This window comes from Morus notabilis, unplaced genomic scaffold (assembly GCF_000414095.1).
Source record: "Morus notabilis unplaced genomic scaffold, ASM41409v2 Scaffold203, whole genome shotgun sequence".
In the NCBI taxonomy this organism is placed as follows: Eukaryota; Viridiplantae; Streptophyta; class Magnoliopsida; order Rosales; family Moraceae; genus Morus; species Morus notabilis.
The window spans coordinates 262738-275692 of NW_010361196.1; the positions used below are offsets into that span (position 1 = coordinate 262738).

At 40.0% G+C, this 12955-nt stretch overlaps 1 protein-coding gene across 4 annotated transcripts in view; it reads right to left on the reverse strand.

Moving 5' to 3' along the window:
- The window catches only part of LOC21407631 (bifunctional purple acid phosphatase 26), a 43318-nt gene that overhangs the window by 27473 nt on the left and 2890 nt on the right, over positions 1-12955 (reverse strand). The window lies entirely within an intron of this gene.

The window sequence follows — 12955 nt, forward strand, 5'->3', positions numbered from 1 at the left end:
GGTATAGGAATATATTATCCACCTTGCATAACTTAATGAAACCTGAGCTTAAATCTGCAGTCCTAGAACTGGATTCACATAGCAATGTGTCGGAAATAGCTTAAAGGACCACCGTCATAATCAATTCGGAAGAACTTTTGCATCAACGAGTTTCTGTTAACAGGATAGTAGAATGCTGCAGCATTCTTGGTAACATTTTAATCAGACTTGCCGTAGAGGGGAAATTAGCAGGCCTAGCTCATTTACACCACTGAATTACATTCCATCACTACATTATTGTTACTCTTAGTCACTTTAGACCGCATTTAGTTTGCATTCATTTTATTTACATTATTTTAGTGAATTTCTCACTACATTCATCATTTACTTGTTTTGTTGATTATACAACTCCAGACATATATTTTGGTGATTCATTCCTCGTGGGATCGATATTCGTACTTGTGTACACTTTATTACTTGTTAGCGACACGTGCACTTGCGAGCATAATTATCACGCAACAGAGTCCCCTCAATCCTAAGGAAATACTTCAATCTTCCTAACGTCTTGATCTCAAATTCCTTAGCTAAACATTGACTTAGAAGTTGTCTTTCCCGTCTTCCCCTATCATCATCACCAGTCACAATTATGTCATTAACATACACGAATAGGCCTGTAACTTTACCTGAAGGTGAGTGTTTAATGAACAAAGTGTGATCTCCTTGACTCTGCCTATATCTCATAGCTGTCATTACTCTAGCAAACCTCCCAAACCATGCTCGCGGTGATTGCTTAAGTCCATACAAGGACTTTTTTAGTCGACATACTGTACCAGCAGTCAACCCTTTATTATAACCCGGTGGACCTTCCATATAAATTTCCTCCTCCAGTTCTCCATGCAAAAATGCATTCTTGACATCAAACTGCTGCAAATCCCAATTACCATTAGCTGCTAGTGACAATAAAACTCTAACAGTGTTCATCTTTGCAACCGGAGTAAATGTTTCTTGATAATCAATGTCATAGGTTTGAGTATAACCCTTGATCACCAACCTAGCCTTGTATCTTTCTATTGATCCATCTGCTATATATTTTACCGTGTAAACCCATTTACACCCTACGAGTTTCTTTCCTTCAGGTAACTTCACTAACTCCCAAGTTTTGTTCTTCTCCAATGCCTCCATCTCCACCTTCATGGCTTGCATCCATTTTTCATTGGTTAAAGCCTCAGATAAATTGGCAGGGATAGCAATGGTGTTTAAGCTGACAGAGAAGCCTCTATGAGATGGTGACAAGTGTTTAAAGGAAAAGAAATGTGCAAGAGGGTATAGGGGTTGGTTTGTGCATTCTCTTAACTCCTTTCTTGATAGCAATAGGGAGGTCCTGGTTATCATTGTTTATCTCAGATTCAGATTGAAAAGAAGGATTAAAAATTGTTACCTCATTCTCAGGATTTAGGTTGGAGTCTTGGACTTACACAGATTCAGGGACAACCTTCTTCCTTCTCGAGAACGCTTTGCCTTTGCTAAATCTCACACTATCAAGGGCCGGATTTGTAGGTGGGTTTACAAGAGGCTCGGGATTTGAATTTTCAGTGGGCTTGGTGGGAGGAACATTTTCAGTAGGCTCGGTAGAAACATCCATGGGACTAGGCTGTCTTGACACAGGAAGTGGTGAAGATGGCAGATCAAGAAGCAAAAAATCTGCCTTATCCTTATCTTCCATTACTGAATTCTCCCCCTGAAGATAAGGAACAGTGAAATAGGATTCTTGTTCATGGAAGGTCACATCAGCTGAGACATATAACCTTTTTGATGGGGGGTGATAGCACTTACACCCCTTTTGAGTTGAAGAATATCCCACAAACACATTTTAACGCCCTTGGATCTAATTTTCCCCGGTTCTGACTATGAACATAAACAAATGCCACACACCCAAATATGCGAGGAACAAGATTATTTGTGGTGTGTAGGTTTGGATAGAACTTAGAAAGGACATCCATTGGACCTTTAAATCCTAGGACTCTAGAAGGCAAACGATTTATGATATGGGCGGCTGTAAGAACCACTTCTCCCCAAAAAGATTTAGGCACATTTTTTTGAAAAAAGAAGGATCTTGTGAATCAAGGAGATGACCATTTTTCCGTTCTGCTACTCCATTTTGTTGTAGAGTGCTCACACAAGAGGACTCATGTACTATTCCTGCTTTCTAAAAGTATGGAGTTAAGACTTGATTGAAATAGTCCTTAGCATTATCCGACCTAAATCTTTTGATATTGACCCCAAATTGAGTCTTTCTCATAGAACAAAAATTTGAAAGAACAGTACTGACATCGAATTTCTGTTTAAGCAAAAAGATCCAGGTGACTCGAGTACAATCATCAATGAACGACACAAACCATTTAGCTCCATTTACATTGGAACTAGTGGAAGGACCCCAAATATCACTGTGAATAAGATCAAAAGGATGGAACTTCTTTTATTATTGATTGGGAAAAGATACACGTTTGTGTTTAGCAAGTTCACACACTTCACAATGAAAATGTTCAACCTCTAGACCCTTAAATAAAGAAGGAAACAAAAATTTAATAATCCTAAATAATGGATGTCCAAGTCTGCGATGATGAAGTCAGACTTTTTCTTTATTGGATGAAAAAGACTCTGAGACAGGAGAATCAGATGTTATGCCCTTGGTAGTGTTGGATTGACTTGGTGTTTCGAGATAGTAGAGCCCATCCCGTTCTCTAGCATGTCCAATCGTCCTCCCCGAATCCTTATCCTGAAATACACAATAACTATGATTAAAAACCACTTTACAGCGCAAATCTTTAGTGAGCTTTTGGATGGAAACAAGATTTGTGGTTAGCCTAGGGACGTGAAGAACACTTTTTAACAACAGTGATGGGCTTATCTTGACATCACCTATGCATGCCACAGTAGTTAATGATCCATCAACTGTGACTATTTTCCTATTACTTGGACACGGGGTATATGAGGAAAAAAATTTTGATGAATGGGTCATATGGTCAGTAGCTCCCGAGTCAATAACCCAGGAGTTGGTAAAGGCTATATCCGAGACATTTAATCCAATGGAGAAGGGAAGTTTACCTGAATATGCCAGTGAACAAGTATCTGATGGTTTTTCAAGATTGTCAATAAATGATCTCACCCTCTCAATTTCTTCTTGGCTGAGATTTCCCATATCTTGTTATGTCCCTTCATGCAGTTGCACTGCTACAATCTGGGCTCGTCCATTGTTCCTCGGTTGCTCTCCTTTTTGTCCCCACTCGCGGCTTGGTGGTTTTTCATGCAATTTCCAACACCGCTCACGAGTATGACGTGCCTTCTTGCAGTAGGCACACCATAGAGTGACTTTGTAGTCACGGTTTTGAGTCTTTGGCTGGCTAGTCCTCCCATTCTCGACCGCTGGCACTTTTTCTGCATTTGTGGCTGTCTATTGCCGTTACTAGCAACTAAAGCCGAACTGTCAGTCCCCTTTGGTTCAAGCATAAATTCCCTTCTACTTTCTTCTCCTCGGATGAGTGCCACCACTTCATTGAAACTTGGAACTTCCTGTTTGCCAAGAACTTGAATTCTAACTAAATCAAATTATGGATTGAGTCCAACAAGAAAATCATAAACTCTATCTTGTTCAATAAACTCCTTCAAAATTGATGCATCATCGGGACACTTGGTCTTAATCACCCTATAATGATCAAGTTCTTGCCACAGAGCCTTCATTTGATTGGCATATTCAGTGACAGTCCTATCTCCTTGTTTCGCAGCGATCGTCTTAACTTTGACTTCGTAGACTTGGGCAGCATCCTTTGCCTTGGAGTACGTTTCTTGAATTGCACCCCATACATCCTTACATGTATCGCTAATCTCCAGAGTCATGGAGTTCCATAGCCATGCCATGATCATCAAATCCTCCTCATCCCACGCTCCAAATCGTGGATCTTCCAGTTTTGGCCCTGTCCCTAAGATGTGGTTGATTTTTCCTTTCTCTTTCAGCACAGTCCGGACAAGTTAGGACCATTTAAGATAGTTTTTTCCATTCAGCCTATACGCTGCCTGAATGTTCTGCAATTCTCCGGGTTGAGGCTTAACGATTTCTACATCCTCCGACTGTATCGTGGTTGTTTCTACCACCTCCAACATCCTCAATCAAACCAAGCAGTCCCAAGGTAATTAAGGCCGGTTGAGTCGAGTAAAATATCAGTGATGAAGGCTGATACAATTCAGGCACTCTCTTACGAAAGCTTCCTGGCAGCAGTGGTGGAAGGGCAGGAAACAGGGGCAGTTTGGGGTGTTCGTACAATTCCGTACAATTTCGTACAACCGTGCAAAAATCCGTATAGAGCAGAAAAAACAGAGAAGGAACCCTTGGCGATGAAGCAGGGTTTCAGAATACTCCTCGGCAATAGGACAGAAAAAGGAAAAAAAAGGGAACCCTTAGCGATGAAGGCTAGGGTTTCCGTTCCCAAAAAAAGAGCCTAAGGCTCTGATACCGTGTGGAAATTTGAGAGGAAAAATTAAAGGAATTGTATATTTGCATGACAATTACAACCGGTTTATATACAGGAGCCCTAGCCTTTAGAAACGGCAATCACATCCCATAATCTGTGGGATATCACACTAAAAAAGAAAACTAACCAAATCAACCTAATTATAAGGAAACTAACTATTATATTCAAATTTTCTTAATTTAGTCTATACACGTGTAAAACACATTCTTCCACAGATACCATGTGAGAAAAGATACCGGTGAAGAAAATCATAAAACACTGCTCAGACCCCAAATTCACCCATCTCTCCCTCCACATCTTCTCAACCAACCGTTATCAATTCATCTGACAATACGCCACCCATCTACTCCATCAACACTACCAACCAAATCTCTATAAAACTCACCTCCTCCAACTATAAGTCCTGGCGTTTTCAATTTAATGCTATCCTCATAGGGTACGATCTTATGGGATTCATCGACGGATCTCGTCCTTGTCTGTCACCAACTCTTACCACTGCCAATGGTGACACTGCCAATCCTGAGTACACCCTATGGGTTAGGCAAGATCAATTAATTCTCAGCGCTATAGCTGGGTCTATCTCACCGAATCTCGTGCCGTTCATTGCCTCCGCAACATCTAGCGAGGCATGGAATATATTGGCTAATACGTACGCCAAGCCCTCTCGGGGACGCCTCACACAACTCAAAGGGGATCTCCGGCTTCTTGAAAAGGGGACACAATCTGTAACGGAATACATGCAACAAATAAAGGTTATTGTTGATGAACTTGCCATGTTTAACGTCCCAATTGACAATGAAGATGTCATCCTGAAAGTCCTTGCCGGCCTTGACGAAGAGTATTCGGCTATCTGCTCTACCATGCGAGTGAACAAAACCCCAGTCACGTTTGACGAGCCACATGAGAAGCTTATCAATCATGAGGCCCATCTCAAGTATGAAGCGAAGAAGAAGTCAAATCTCTCCAACATGCCGGCCTCTGCCAATCCTGCACAAAAGTAGTCTTTTCCTCCACCCAAAAACAACCAGCAACATCGTCCCTTTTACCCACCAAGCCAACATCCAAACCATCTATCCTTCCCTAAATACTCGGCCACCCCAAAAACTAACCCCACCAATCCTCCACCATCTCCACATCCTTACCTCGGTAAAATGCCAACTCTGCGGCAGTTATGGGTTGATTTAGTCAATCTTATTTTTTAGAGAATAAAATCAAGGCATTATTATTTTTAGTTATTTGTTTCCTGATTTGTTGCTGATTTCTTTCCTAGTTTGTTGGGATAGTTTCTAACCAGAATATGGCTATAAATTCTAGGTCTTTTCCTGTATGTTAATATTGATTCAAATAAGAAATTATGAGCAGTGTTTTATGGTTTCTTCTCCGGTATCTTTTCTCACATGGTATCAGAACAGGAGGTCTTGAGTTCAAACCCCCGTAATTACACTCGTTATCCCCATTTAAATTGTCATCATGTGTTGGGTCTTTAATATATCTCGAGCTTAAATATTCACGTGTTGGGCTTTCAAATTAATTTACCCACAAAATTACCCATTGTCCAGCCCACACGCGAGGGAGAGTGTTAAAAGTATAAAACCATTGTTGGCCCACTTCCCAATAGCTTAAGTTTTTAGGATGGATTGGTAAACTAATATGGTATCAGAACTGGGATACCGTTGAGAGGAAAACGACATGGCCCATAGCTTTAAGCAGGCCTTCACTGGGTTAAGCAAGGATGGAAAGGGGGGAGCTTCTGCTGAATCTCCCCCTGTACCGAGCCTTACAATTAACCCCACTGCTTCTTTTGATAACTCCTCCCTTCAAATCACTCCCTACAAACTAAATGGAAAAAACTTTCTTCAATGGTCACGGTCTGTCCAGATGGTTATACGAGGGAGAGGAAAAATTGGGTTTCTTGATGGCTCCACAAAGAAACCAAACTCAACCGACCCTGCGTACACATCGTGGGACACTCATAATGCCTTGGTGATGTCCTGGCTCATCAACTCTACGAAAGAACATATTGGGTCATTATACCTTGTTCACTCCACGGCCAAAGTCATTTGGAATAAGATGAAATCTGCCTATTCTGATATGTAGAATCCAGCACAATTGTGTGAATTAAGAGACCAAGCTAGGGATCTCAAACAAGGAAGTATAGATGTCACAGAGTACTACACTACCCTTACCAAGTTTGAGCCAAATGATTGGTGTGGTGAGTGCTTAGAAAAATATGTGAAATTTGTAGAAAAAACCGGTACCTATGACTTCCTTACAGGGCTGAATAAGGATCTAGATGAGGTTTGTGGTCGAATGATTGGAATCCGACCTCTACCTCAGATTGAAGAAGTCTTTGCTGAAGTTCGAAGGGAGGAGAGTAGGCGCAAGATTATGCCCGGTGATCCTAGAGGTATTGTCCAAACAGAGGCTTCTGCACTGGTCTCCAAAAGCCATGAACAGAACAAAAAACCAGACTTCTCTAATGAACCACGGCGTGCTAGAAGAGGGAATCTTTGGTGTGATTATTATCAACGAACCAATCACACTAAAGAAACTTGCTGGAAATTACATGGGAAACCTCCCAATTAGAACAACCGTGAACATCAAAGGCAACCTGGACAGTTTCAAAAAGAAACCCGTGCCTACCAATCCAATGCTTAACGGATTGAACAAAAACCTGGTGAAAATTTGGGTAGTATCAACCTCAGGAGGAGCAACTTGAGCGCCTCTACAAATTACTCACTCTAGAGAAAGTAACTGGTGCTTCTTTAATTGCCCAGCAAGGTAATTTCCTTTCAACCCTAAATTGCACAAAAGAAGTCAAAAATTCCTGGATTATTGACTCCGGGGCCTCAGATCATATGACAGGTTTCTCAATTATTTTGCTCATATGTTCTGAATTATGGTCACACTAAAGTGCGAATTGCAGATGGAACCTTGTCTTCGATTGCTAGAATTGGAACTATTAAAATTAACTCAACTCTTGTTCTTAAGTCTGTATTACATGTTCCAAATTTATCTTGTAATCTACTGTCAGTGAGCAAAATTTCTAAGGATTGTGATTGTAGAGTGATCTCCTCACAGAATCATTGTGAATTTCTATAATGCCCTCCGGAATTAAACTTGTTTAATTATAATAATTGTGGTTTATTAGTGTGCCTAAATTTGATTTTCTTAATTAACGAAGAATCTTGAGCTTATTTTCAGCATTTATAATTTTACCCCGGAAGTGTGTGAGAATACATGCTTCCACCCCTCTTTACTTTTATTTGTCTTTCCTTATTATTTTCTTTTCCTCATTTTATTTTTCTTTTTTTCTTTTCTTTTCTTTCTTTCTTTTCTTTTCCCTCCTCTCCCGTAACCCTCTCACTCACTCACTCTCTCTCTTAGTCTCTCTCTCCCTCACCGAGCTCGCTCTCTCTCTCGCGCCTATCTCTTCCTCTCTTTTTCTTTCAAGTTTTCCCTCTCTCTCAAGAACGTTCTTGAACCGGATTTGAAGAAAAACGGAGATTTTTAAGAGATTTTCAACATCGAAGCCTAGATCGAGGTAAAACTCTTTAAAACTCACTTTAGGTTTTCGGATTTAGCCTTATGGAACTCGTTTTAGTCGAGTTTGGTGATTTTTGGTTTAAATTTCATTTTCGAATGCATTTTGATGAAACCTTGATGAAAATTGGGAGTTTTTAATTCTTTGGACCCTATTTGTTAATTTAAAATTGGATCTATACATTTCCCTTGAGAATATGTCAAAATCAAACCTAAAATTTCAAGATTTGGCTTTGTTTCACGCGGATCGGCCATGGCTGGCCCTGGAAATCTTCCCCACCGGTCGACCGGTCACCCTTCCACCGGCCGACCAGTGGAGTTACCCTCCTCTGTCACCGGTCGACCGGTTCCCACTGAACTCGACCCTAAACAGCCCAAAAACTCTGTTTTGACCACGAAATTCGATGTGGGATTGACCTAACCTCATTTGAGAACTCAAAATGAGTGGATTAGCCACATGAATCCTTATTTTCCATTCGATTCTCCGGGATGAATCTCCATTGTCAAAGAATCATGATTTGAATTAAGAATTATTTATGAACATTGATTTTGAACTTTGGCACACTAATTTGATACAATTGCATCTAACTAAGCGAGAATGTTTGATAAGAAAGATCAAACTCTAAATTGTTGATTTTGATGGGAAAGTTATTGGCACAATTGGAATCGGAGCCTCAAAGGCAAGCGGAACTAGGGCTACGTGAAGATAACCACAGGTTTGACATCCGAGAGGTAGGATATTATTGTCCATATCCTTGTTAGCCTCACTTTAAAATGATTTTGGCCCATGAAAATGTTTTAGAACAAAACATGTTTAAAGAAAATGATTTCAAAAAAATAGCAAGAGAATGCTATTAAGTTTTTCAATGATTTTAGAAATGAGATTTTAAAGAGTATCATTTCTTAAAATGAAATATTTAAGGAATGATACAACGCATGGTGGCCACAGAGATCGGGATGTGGGAATCGCATCCTTAGGGGCAGGTCCCAAAGCCCGTACGGATCCACTTCTCGTTTAGTGGAACAATGGCTCTGCACTTTTCACTAGACGGACATTTTTACTGCTTCTTGTTTAGTGGTGTGATGAGCTGCACACTTTCCTTATACAGATATTTTCTATTATATGAGTATTTTCTTTCCTAAAAAGGGATGACCGGTCCCGGGTGTATATCTTCGGACCGTGAGTACCTTTATTTTAAATGCTTTATAAAATTATATCCTACTGAGCCTTTCGCTCACCTTTCTTGTTTTCAAATGTATTAAACCCCTCCAGGCGACGCGAGGAGTAGTGCGGAGTAGATAGCTATTACCGGTGGCGTGGACTTGGACCTCGGAAAGCGAAAAGTTGTATTTACTCTTATCTTTTATCTCAAGGCATGTATAAGAGATTATGGATTATAAACATAAATATTGCTAGACTGTGGTTGATGTCGCATTTACTTTTGTTTATATTCATGTATGCTAAACACCTGTGGGAATTCCTGACTTGATAACAGGGACGTGGTTTTAAACTGGTTTGGTTGGAAATTCTACCACCCTTCTTAAAATTAAATTTCTCTTGAATGCAGGGGTTTGTTTGGAAATTCCTGAATGTTTTGGATTTGAAAAATTTAAACATTTACTAATCACTCTCTCAAACAGGTTTAAGATTCTAAACAAGCCTCTACGTCACTAACCCCGGTTTGGAGGCATGACAATTTCAGGACCATAGTTCGGGGAAGAGGATTGGCAATGCTAGTGAGCATGAGGGGCTATATTATTTTGACGAGGGCACCGACGAGATCAAACAAGTTCATACTATTAGTTGGGAACCTTCTTCAAGGCAAAATGAAGTAATGTTGTGGCATATTAGGTTAGGGCACCCTAGTTTCGCGTATTTAAAACATTTGTTTCCTTCCTTGTTTAAAAATAATAACATTTTCCAATGTGAAATATGTCAGTTGGCTAAACATCAAAGATCTGTGTTTAAACCAAAACCTTATAAAGCAATAAGACCTTTTGCCATGATTTATAGTGATATTTGGGGACCCTCACGGTCTCACAATATTTAATCAAAGCGTTGGTTTATATCCTTTATCGATGATCATACTCGTGTGTGTTGGTTGTACTTGCTCAAAGACAAATCTGATGCTGAACAAACTTTTATAAATTTTCACAACATGGTTAAAACTCAATACTCCACAAATATCCAAATCTTACACACTAATAATGGTAAAGAGTATTTTAACCAGATTTTGGGGGGATATCTTAATACAAATGGGATTGTTCATCAAAGTTCTTGCACCAACACACCCCAGCAAAATGGCATAGCTGAAAGAAAAAACAAACACCTTTTGGAAGTTGATAGGTCCATCATGTTTACAACCAATACTCCTAAACAATTCTGGGGGGATGCCGTTCTCACTGCTTGCTACCTTATAAATAGAATGCCCACAAATGTTCTTCAGTTTCAAACTCCACTAAACGTCCTCTTCAAGCATTTTTTTGAGAACCAAACCTTTAGTAATCTTCCCCTAAAAGTGTTCGGCTGTACTGTGTTTGCTCATAACCATGAACCCAATCAGAACAAACTTGATCCGAAAGCCTTCAAATGCATTTTCTTGGATATGTTGCAAACCAAAAGGGGTACAAATGTTATTTCCCAGAAAAGAAAAAAATCATTGTGACCATGGACCTCACCTTTTTTGAAATTACTCCTTTCTTTCCCACAAATTCCCTTCAGGGGGAGAAAAACAATGAAGGAAATTTCTGGCATTTTTCTTCTAAAATCCTCAATTCTACCACTTCTGAAATCCCCAATTCCACCACTTCACCAAGCATGCCTATTCCAGAACCTAATCCCTCATGCTCTGAGAATCTCAATTTACCAAGAGTAGAAAATTTTGATGTGGTCGATGAAAGTAATAAACAATGAGAGAATCTTGATGTGGAAAATAATCAAGAGGAAAACAAGGTGCCTGATCTAGATGTCCAGCAATAGAAATCCCAACCGAATAAAGAATTTCGTGTTTACTCTCATCAGAAGAATCAACAAACTCCTCTTACTCTCGAGGATCGTCATGAATCCAACCCGGACTCAGGTAATTTTCTTGCCCTTCCTCCTATGGTTAATACTAATGATCAACCTATTGCTTTAAGGAAAGATGACTATTCCTGTACTCAACATTCTATAGCTCAGTTTGTACAGTATGACCATTTGTCCTCTTCTATGAAAGCATTAGTTTCCAATCTTGAAGACACAAAAATTCCCATAACTATTGAAGAAGCCTTTCAACGAACTGAGTGGAAAAGGGCAGTAGAGGAAGAAATGCAAGCTCTAGAGAAAAATGGGACTTGGGAAGTGGTTAAAAAACCCAGAGATGCAGTACCTGTAGGCTGTAAATGGGTATTCACAATGAAGTATAAATCTGATGGGTCCATTGAAAGGCACAAAGCGCGTTTGGTTGCTAAGGGATTTACTCAGACCTACGGGATAGATTATCAGGAGACATTTGCCCCCGTTGCCAAGCTCAATACCATCCGTGTCCTTCTCTCTCTTGCAGCAAATCTAGATTGGCCACTCCACCAACTTGACATCAAGAATGCATTTCTCAACGGAGACTTGACTGAAGAAGTCTATATGGAACTTCCTCCAGGTTTTTAAGAGTGCTGGACAAACAGGGTAGGTGTGTAAGTTGAAAAAATCCCTCTATGGACTAAAACAATCACCTAGAGCATGGTTTGAAAGGTTCACGAAAGTAGTCCGCCAACAATGGTACAAGCAGGGTCACACTGATCACACGCTATTCTACAAACACGAAGATGGTAAGTCAACTATACTTATTGTATACGTTGATGACATTTATCTTAACAGGTGATAATGTTCCAGAAATGAGTTATTTTAAGAGGAAGCTTGCAGATGAATTTGAGATCAAAGATCTGGGTATGCTAAGGTACTTTCTGGGTATGGAGAAGCTTGAAATAGATCAAGTATCTCTGTTTCTCAAAGAAAATATGTCCTAGATCTCTTGAAAGAGACTGGGTTACTTAGATGCAAACCTGTCGACACTCCAACCGATCCAAACATTAAACTTGGAGATCAAAATACAAGTACACCAGTGGACAAGGGTAGATATTAGCGACTTGTTGGAAAGCTTATTTATTTAGCTCACATGAGACTAGATATAGCTTTCGTTGTTAGCATGGTAAGTCAGTTTATGCATGCTCCCTATGAGGAACACCTAAATGCAGTCATCCGGATATTGAAGTATCTATAAGGAAGCCCGGGAAAAGGATTGTTCTTTAAGAAGGGAGCGTCTCGTGAAATTGAAGCCTATACTGACGCTGATTGGGCTGGCTCAGTGGCAGATAGGAGATATACATCCGGTTACTGTTCCTATATTTGGGGAAACTTGGTGACATGGAGGAGCAAAAAGCAGAATGTAGTGGCCAGAAGCAGCGCAGAGGCTGAACTTAGATCCTTGGCAAATGGAGTTAGTGAATTAATTTGGCTAAGGCTACTCCTTGAAGAACTTCAAGTTGCAACAAAAAGTCCTATGAGATTGTACTGTGACAACAAAGCTGCCATCAACATAGCTCATAATCTTGTGCATCATGATCGTACTAAACATGTAGAGGTGGATCGACACTTTATCAAAGAGAAGATTGAAGATGGGACCATTTGCATTCCTCATGTAGCTTCAACCGAGCTGACAGCAGACATTCTAACTAAAGGATTGCCAAGACCTCTTTTTGAGAAGATGATTTACAAGCTAGGATTGTTTGATGTATACAATCCAGCTTGAGGGGGAGTGTTGAAGATCAACCCATCTCCGGTATCCCTGATATCCGGGAGATTTGGGGGCAGTTCAGGGTTGATTTAGTCAATCCTATTTTTTAGAGAATAAAATCAGGGCCTTATTATTTTT